Below are 9,816 nucleotides of genomic sequence, written 5' to 3'. Positions count from 1 at the left end.
CCCCGCACCCCCCCCCCCCCCACATGCTGTAAAAATGTATTGCTGGGATTTGTTGTATTCCTCTATAGCTGATGGTTAATTGCTCTGTATACCATCAGCTATAGAGGACCTCATATCCCAGCAATACATTGTACACTGTATGTATATTGTATTGCTGGGATTTGCTGTATTCTTCTATAGCTGGTGGTATTCTTTATTGTGCTGTATAATGTATTATTGCTGTGATTTGTAGTCCTCTATAGCTGATGGTATTCTGCAGTGCATTGTATAATGATTATACGGCGAAATTATACTATAATGTACTATTGCTGGGATTTGTAGTCCTATATAGCTGCTGGTATTCTGCATTGCGTTGTATATAATGTATTATTGCTGGGATTTGTAGTCCTCTATAGCCAGTGCCATTCTGCATTGATTGCTGTATAATTTTACTATATTGCACACCACACTTCTTTTTTTTTTTTGCTTCCACCGCTCCAAGCTCGAGTGATGTGATTGGCTCAGTGTTCTCTGTACAGCGCTGCGGTATATGCCAGAGCTATATACATGTATAATCATAGTGTGTGATTGTGGGGGGACATTAGCGTGTAAACACCTCTGTACAGAGACTGATGTGACTGGCTCAGTGTTCTCTGTACAGCATTGCGGTATACATATGTATTGTGTGATCCTAGTTCATTTTATTACTTAATTGCTGTGCTGTATGTTTATAGGCCAATGTATGTTTATAGGCCAATGTAGTTGGATCTGTATGTGCGTTATAATTAATCGGAATTAATCGATTAAAAAAAATTTCGATTAATCCAACACGAAAATTGTAATCATTACCAGTCCTATTTTTTTACACATTAAGCTCTTTTTACATTAAGCTGTTCACATTAAATGTTTTAGGATTGTAATAAAATAATTTAATGTCAATAACTTTTGGTATGTTTTATCAAATTACCCCAAATCTTTAGAATATTCTGGCATAGATAGAGTCTTGTAGTATGGTAGGTTTGGGGGAAATTGGTTAACATCTAAGTTGTATTTTGTACGTTAAGCCACATTAAGCGCCCCAAAAAACAAGCTTAATGTCACTAATTTGCCTTGTGGGTAACCAAAATCCATGAAACTTCCAGGATAGGTTTGGAAAGCTGAGCACATGGGTTGTGCAAAGTTTCAAGGCAATTGATTGAGTTTTAGGCACAATATGGTACATTAAGCTCTTCTTACATTAAGCTAAATGTTTTCCAGGAATGTAATAAAATAGTTTAACCCCTTCGTGACAGGAGACGTACACTGTACGTCCTGCCACAAAAGGCACCAAATGACTCCTCACGTACACTGTACGTGACTAGTTATTTGCTGCATTAGAGGGCTGGTAACCGCTGAGAATCAGTGGTTACCATTCATTAATGGATGCCTCAGTATAGAGGCATTCATTAATGAAAGGGTTAACCTTTTTCAGACACCTGATACCTTTATATCGGGTGTCCGAGAGTCAAAGCAGAGCAGGCAAACATGCCGGCAAAAGCCGGCATTCTGACACCTCGTATAGATCTAGAGATATCTCTCTCAGATCGTATACTGGCTTTTTTTTTTCTTTCACTTTCAGGAATAATGTATCTATTCCTGAAAGAAGAATGTTTCAGTTTTCTGATCGTTGTTGGAACGTTCAGAAAACTTTTAGGCCTCGTTCACACCTTTACGTTTTGTCGCGCGTTCAACGCTCTATCAACGCTCAACAAAACGTACAAACATGAAAATCCCATTGTTCTGATGGGTATTGTTTCACACCTTTCCGTTTTTATGCCCGTCAGAACGCGCCACAAAACGGACTACGCCTGAAAAGGTCCATGAGCTTCTTTGCGGCGTATTGGTCCGTTTTGTAGCGCGTTCGCGGCCATAGACTTCGACGTGAACGGACGTAAATCGTGTTTGCGCGTTTTCGTCATCTCAAATCGCTCTTATAACGCCCGTTCAGCACATGGTCATAGACTCCACCCCAGTCTTTTTCGGCCGAAGAGGAAGCAGCAAAATGGAGGAAGGTGAAGCTACAACCCAGCTGCTCGATACAGAGGCATTAATTCGTGTCGTGAAGACAAAACCATGTCTGTACGACATCGACATGAGGCATGGAGATTACAAGAATCGACGCATCAGGCGACGTTCATGGGAAGAAGTTGTTGCACCAATGAATCATCAAATAGAAAGCCATCTCTGCGACGCACAAAATTGTGAAGGACACAAGCTGCCTTCACCGCAGAGATGGCGTTTTCTATTTTAAGATTGATTGGCGAGTGCAGGAAGCGCCATTTATTGGAGAGTATGCCAAAGGCACACTCCACAACCCTGCGTGCTCTGGTGAGCCTATAATTGAAGACCCTCTTCTCCAGACTCAGCACGCGACTGGAGTAGGGCCTCATTAAATGCTCACCAAGAGCAAATGCTTCGTCTCCTACGAATACATAGGGCATTGCAGGTTGAGCGGTGCCTGGCAGCGCGGTGTTACCCAGGAGGTCCAGATCACCGTGGCGCAGCATGAGCCCAAAGTCCGAATGGGCAAATACCGCCGAGTCTGAGCTGCTGCCGTAGGATCCCACGTCAATATAGCGGAAGCTGTAGTTCGCATCTGCTACGGCAAAAAGAACAATAGAAAAAAATGTCTTGTAGTTAAAGAAATGACTGCCGCTCCCTATAGGCTTTATGATGCGGATGTGCTTTCCGTCTATCGCTCCTAGACAGTTCGGAAAATTGCATGACGTGGCAAAAAGTTCCGCAATTTGCACCCACTCCTCCTTGGTGGGCTTGGACATGACCACATCACGGAGGACATCCCAAATGGCACAGCAGGTCTCGTGGATGATCTTACTTGCAGTGGATTTGCCAATCATGAACGCGTAGTGAAGACTTGCAAAAGACTGACCAGTAGCTAAATACCTAAGAAATGAAAGATAAAAGCAATAATTAGTTAATGTACACATTTTGTTTTCACAGTCGATATCATCAAAAACAAGTGGAAAAGCGTTAAGGATGCATTTACTCGACACCGGCGCAAAGAGAGGGAGTACCGAAGTGGTTCGGCCATGTCAAAACTAGCAATTAACTTCATTTGTTATCATTAACATTTCTATCAATAATAATCAACAAGCATTGTATGTGTACTAACCTGTTTATGGACATGCGTGCATACGAAAATAATTTCTCCTCATGGCCATGGAGGTTCTCATACATCGCCCAGAATTGACCTCTTTGTGGGCGGTTGACAATTATAGGATGGACCCAGAACCTTCGCCTGCTCTGTCTCTTTCTCCTCAAATGAATAAGGCGCACAGCCGCAATGATTGCTGCACTTCGTCGTCGCTTGACAAGATCCATAATAGCTCCACTCAGCACACTCTCCTCTCCAACAAAGGAACTTCACACAGCACACGGTCCTTTTCAGACAAAGAAACAGGGAAAGGAAATGCTGCGACTCAAGAAGTTTTTCCCATTGGATAAATCCCGGAATTCATTTTCATTGGACGCCTGTTTAGTCTATCAAAAAACGCGCGTAAAACACGCGTTTTATAATGTAAAAAAAGCTTCACAATACACCTGAAAAACGTCAGTAAAAAACGCGTGTAAAACGTGCATACATGAAACGCCAAGGTGTGAACCAAGCCTTAGTGACAGCTGAATCCTGAACTGCTGCAGGATCAGTGTCACTAACTTACTATTGGCTGTTCTGAAGTTTGAAGCAGCCTAATAATAACCAAAAAATTTATTAATTTATCAAGCAGTAATAGTGAGATTCATTCACAATGACTGCTTGATATAATTAAATAAATAAAATACACATTTTAAAAGTTTTAAAAAAATAGTGAAAAGTGTAAAAAAAAATAAAAATAGTGAAAAGTGTAAAGAAAAAAAAAGTGTAAAAAAAAATAAAGGACAAATAAATGAATGTATTTATTGCATTTTTTTTTTTAGTTGTGCTGAAAAAATGCTAAAAATACTACAAATCAAAACTGGGAAAAAAAGTGTTTTTTTAATGTTTTTTCCTCTTTGTTTTATATTTTATTTGTCCTAAGTGAGGTGTTAGACACACATATGTGATATAAATATGTAGCCCTATCTGTCCTCTAAAAAACAATCTATAATATGTGTGGGTGCACTTTGTAAGAAAGTATATTACTGACATGGAAGAATCACACAGCAAAAATGTCAAAAGTGTGTCAGTCATTTACGAACAGAAACTAAAAACAAGCTCAGTCATGAAGGGGTTAATGTGAATAACTTTTGGTATGTTTTATCAATTGACCCCAAATCTTCAGAATATGTTGGCATAGATAGAGTCGTGTGGTATTGGAAGTTTGGGAGAAATTGGTTAACATCTAAGTTGTTTTTTGTACTTTAAGCGACATTAAGCTCCCCAAAAAACAAGCTTAATGTCACTCATTTGCCCTGTGGGTAACCAAAATCCATGAAATTTCCAGGATAGGTTTGGGAAGCTGAGCACTTGGGTTGTGCAAAGTTGCAAGGCATTTGATTGAGGTTTAGATACTTTTTTACACATTAAGCTCTTTTTACATTAAGCTGTTCACATTAAATGTTTTAGGATTGTAATAAAATAGTTTAATGTGAATAACTTTTGGTATGTTTTATCAAATTACCCCAAATCTTTAGAATATGCTGGCATAGATAGAGTCTTGTAGTATGGTAAGTTTGGGGGAAATTGGTTAACATCTAAGTTGTATTTTGTACGTTAAGCCACATTAAGCTCCCCAAAAAACAAGCTTAATGTCACTAATTTGCCTTGTGGGTAACCATGAAACTTCCAGGATAGGTTTGGGAAGCCGAGCACCTGGGTTGTGCAAAGTTTCAAGGCAATTGATTGAGTTTTAGGCACATTATGGTACATTAAGCTACATTAAGCGATTTTCACATTAAATGTTTTAGGATGTCCCCAGCACCATATATACCAAAAAGATAAACCACCTAACAAGAGTGGCTGGTTTAAAAAGGGTTAACAGAGGATCGGGACAAGTATTCCAATTACAAAAAGAGTTTATTAGATAAAATATCAGTTTTGGACATAATCATCATATCACTAACTGGTTTAAAAAAAAAAGGATGACATACAATTATAAATCTTCAGGTATGCAGATCTGTTTGTATAATGTGCTCTCATTCATGCCTTGCCACACACACATAAAATAATATACTTCCCCTTATTAACCCCCCACACACATAAAATAATATACTCCCCCTTATTAACCCCCCACACACATAAAATAATATACTCCCCCTTATTAACCCCCCCACATAAAATAATATACCCCCACACATAAAATAATACACTCCCCCTTATTAACCCCTCCCACACAAAATGATAATACACTCAACCCTCCCCCGTGCCCCCTCACCTGTTCACGTCTTTGCAGGGAGGAGGCTGTGAGCAGGATCGATCCCTGTTTATCTGGGGGTGATTAGTGAGGTCTGCAGCAGATCTCACTAATCACCCCCAGATAACCAGGGATCGATCCTCCTCACATACATTCTTTCTTTCGGCCGGAGCTCAGAACTGTCAGAGCTCTGGCCGAAGGAAGCCAGAGCTGACAGGAGCTGCTATGCTGTCTGCATCCGACACAGATGCAGACTGTGGAGCTGCTCCCGCAAGTCAGGTATGCGATCTGCGACCGTGTGCCTGACATGTCAGCTGGCTGCGGGCCACATAGTACCAGCTTGCGGTCCTCACTTTATTTTTACTCGCCAAATGCGAGCAGGCGTGTGGCAATTTTGAGCCCTGCCCCATACTACACCATACCATAACAAACTCTGTATTGCCTTAATATTAATATTGAAATGCAGTAATCAAGAGCAAATTGAGACAAATAGACATACTTAAAACAAATTAAGACATATAGGCACACAATCGTTTCCAGGATGATACATGCCGCAGATCAGCAGAACAGTGAGTACACAAGGGATTTTGTTTTCTGGTTAGATGAGAGGTCTGGTTAGTTGAATACCGGATAACAGAGACCGTATCTGAAATGATCTAAAATATGCATTTCAGCATTTCAGAATATTCGAAGACTGGAACTGTTCTGCCAGGAAGCATGAGATACATTCTTTAAGAATTGTGTAATGTTTCATTTACACCTTTCTCCGTTACATTTTCAGAAGATCATCTGCTTTGAATCTTGCGCTTCCCACTTTTCTCGCTAATGCCCGCGTTACATAGTAGTTACATATAGTTACATAGTATTTGGGGTTGAATAAAGACATACATCCATCAAGTCCAACCCATATAGGTCCACGCATCATCTCATTCTTAGGGATACTGGTATCCCTGGATATTACGGTCCCTCAAGAAATTGTCCAAACGTTTCTTGAACAAATCTACACTCTTGGCTGAAATCACTGCCGATGGCAGTGAGTTCCAGACCTTAACCGCTCTTACTGTAAAGAACCCTCTTCGCCCATTGTGCTGGAATTTTTTCTCCACCAACTTTAGGTGGTGGCCTCTAGTCTTTGTAATGGAGTTAATCTCAAACAGTTTGTTGCCAATGTTGCTGTCACCATTGAACATCTTGTACATGAAAATCATATCCCCCCTTAATCTCCTTAATTCCAGCGTAAACATGTTTAAGGTCAGAAGCCTTGTCTCATAGCTCTGGTCCTCCATTCCCCTAATTAGTTTTGTTGCCCTCCGCTGGACTCTCTCCAGTTCAAGGACATCCCTTCTCAGTACCGGCGACCAAAACTGGACCGCGTACTCCAGATGTGGCCGAACCAACGATCTATATAGAGGCACAATTATAGACTTGTCCCTGCAATACATCCCCTTCTTAATACAGGACAAGACCCTGCTAGCTTTGTTTACCGCAGCTTGGCACTGCAAGCTACCATTCAGTTTGTGGTCTACAATGACCCCCAAATCTTTTTCTATTTCTGACTTCCCTAGCGGCATACCCATGATTGTATAGCCTATTTGTTTATTTTTATGTCCAAAGTACATTACTTCGCATTTATCAACATTAAACCTCATCTGCCATAGTATTGCCCAGTTAGTTACATTTTTAAAATGCACTGATATTCTGCGATATAATTTGCTGAATTCTGTGCTTTTTAAAGTATTCGATAGCGTAGGTTAAACCTAGGTTTGGTTGAAGCATTAAATAATATTAGAACTTACCTCTCTTATGTTCTCTGTATGGATTACCTTCATCATTTGACAGGGTTAAAAGTAGGGATGCACCGATACCATTTTTTCAAGATCGAGTATGAGTACAGATACTTTTCCTCAAGTACTCACCGATACCAATTACTGATATCTTTTTTTAATTTTTTTATTGGGTCATGTGACAGTTTTACTAAAACAATACAGACTAATGATTTTAGGACAGTGGTGGAGCGCCAGGGCCCAGTCTCATCTGCAACTGCTGTGACCCTGGTAGTTCTGCCACTGACTCCCAGCTGTAGAGTGACTACAAAATTCCAGAAATACATTAAACAGCAATGCAGAATACCTTCAGCTATAGAGGACTACAAATTCCAGTAATACATAATACAGCAATGCAGAATAATATGAAGCTACATACTCGGTCTCACCAGGGCTGTGTGCAGCGTTTGACCAGGGCTGTGTGGTCACACCAACAGGCTGCCAAGGTCCTCAGCAAGCGCGGGACCTTACAGCAGCTGCTCCTGTTTAAAAATTTACAGGGCTGGTATTGGTATTTAGTAATGGGGCATTTCATGAGTACTTGTGAAAATGCCCAATATTGGCACCATTACCGATACTGGTCAGTTAAAATACATCCTCAGTTAAAAGCAACCAGTGTTTTATAATCATGTTAGAAGTGTTGGATTCTGAAAAAAAATGTATAGGGTCCAGAGCACTAAAAATCTGCTCTCTTCACCTGCTTTCATCCCTGCAGGGAGGAGGCACATCGTTCCCGGGTGATCTAGCGGTGATCACTAGTAAGGTCTGCGGCCGTTTTCAGCGGGGGGGGCACACGGGGGGGCAAGGAATAACCTAGGGGGGGGGGCAATTGCTCCCCCTTGCCCCCCTGTAGAGACGCCTATGCTCTGGAGATCAGTTCCACTATTTGGCTGAAGTTGTATAAAAGGCTAAGTAATTGAACAGTAAACACTCCAGCAGATTGAAAATACCCAAGTTTACCCTTGCTATATAATATACTCCTAAAGCTAGCGTACAGGGCTCAAATTCAGGCCGTGGGTGTGCCTGTCAGAACCACTCGACTCGACAAAAGCCAATATGAACATTGACCAAACAGTGACTGAACCCTATCAGATGCAGTCACTCTTTGGGTATTCATGCATCTGGCCAATAGCCAGCAGCGGAGATTCCTACACTCGCATTGTTTAGCATGGATGGGGTAATCTATTGATTTTCTCTTGTTTAGCCTGCGGTCCGACAGGAGAAAATTTAGCTGTATGTGGTTAGTTTAAGAGGTTCTACAGTTAGATTAGAGATTGAGTCCATGTTTTACTTTATTATGAATTAATTATGACCATTGCCACCTATGAGCTGTAACTACACTGGGATTTTCTCTGGGAACTGTAATGGGATTTTGTTCCATCCAGTTCAATGTTTTGCATACACCGATCAACCATAACATTATGATCACCCGCTTAATATTGAGTAGGTTCGTTGAGTAGGTAGTAACCATTCTTGAACCATTTTTGCTATGTAGCAGGGCCCATTATCCTGCTGAAAGAGGCCACTGCCATCAGGGAAAACAATTTCTATGAAGGGGTGTACTTGGTCAACAGCAATGTTTAGATAAATGGTACATGTCAAAGTAACATCTCCCAGCACAACATTGCCAAAAGTATCGCACTGCCTCTGTAAGCTTTCCTTCTTCCCATAGTGCATCCTGGTGCCATCTCTACCCCAGGTAACCCTGACCGGTCTGCGGCTACGCTGCCTTATATGCAACAAACTGCACTGTGTGTTTAGACACCTATCAAAATGAGCATTAACTTTTTCAACAGTATGAGCTACAGTAGCTCTTCTATTGGATCGAACTACACAGGCTCCCCACATGCATCAATGAGCCTTGGTCAACCATAACCCTGTCGCTAGTTCAGCCGGTCTTCCTTACTTGGAGCACTTTTGGTAGGTCCTGACCACTGCAGACTGGGAACATCCCACAAGAGTTGCAGTCTTGCAGTTGCTCTGTCCCATTGTTTAGCCATCACAATTTAGCCCTTGTCAAAGTCGTACAAATCCTTATATTTGCCCTTTTTTCTTGGCATATCGGCATATATTTAAAGTGCTTAGATCTTTAAAAAAAAATAGCAAGAGCTACAAGAAATAATTTACTGTAATGTAGTCTCTTATAATATACACTATATTGCTAAAAGTATTGGGATGCCTGCCTTTACACACACATGAACTTTAATGGCATCCCAGTCTTACTCCGTAGGGTTCAATATTGAGTTTGCCCACCCTTTGCAGCTATAACAGCTTCAACTCTTCTGGGAAGGCTGTCCACAGGTTTAGGAGTGTTTCTATGGGAATGTTTGACCGTCCTTCTTCCAGAAGTGCATTTGTGAGGTCAGGTACTGTTGTTGGACGAGAAGGCCTGGCTCACAGTTTCCGCTCTAATTCATCACAAAGGTGTTATATCGGGTTGAGGTCAGGACTCTGTGCAGGCCAGTCAAGTTCGTCCACCCCAAACTCACTCATCCATTTATTTATGGACCTTGCTTTGTGCACTGTTGCGCAGTCATGTTGGAACAGGAAGGAGCCATCCCCAAACTGTTCCCACAAAGTTGGGAGCATGAAATAGTCCAAAATGTTTTGGTATGCTGATGCCT

General features: G+C 41.3%; 1 protein-coding gene across 1 annotated transcript in view; it reads left to right on the top strand.

Moving 5' to 3' along the window:
• Positions 1 to 9,816, top strand: part of LOC108799869 (extracellular serine/threonine protein kinase FAM20C-like) — a 152,612-nt gene that overhangs the window by 16,137 nt on the left and 126,659 nt on the right. The window lies entirely within an intron of this gene.

The sequence above is a fragment of the Nanorana parkeri genome, unplaced genomic scaffold (assembly GCF_000935625.1).
Source record: "Nanorana parkeri isolate BGI_ZX_2015 unplaced genomic scaffold, ASM93562v1 scaffold1841, whole genome shotgun sequence".
NCBI lineage: Eukaryota > Metazoa > Chordata > Amphibia > Anura > Dicroglossidae > Nanorana > Nanorana parkeri.
The sequence above is the reverse complement of the archived record's forward strand: the minus strand, read 5'-3'. Positions and strand labels throughout refer to the sequence as shown.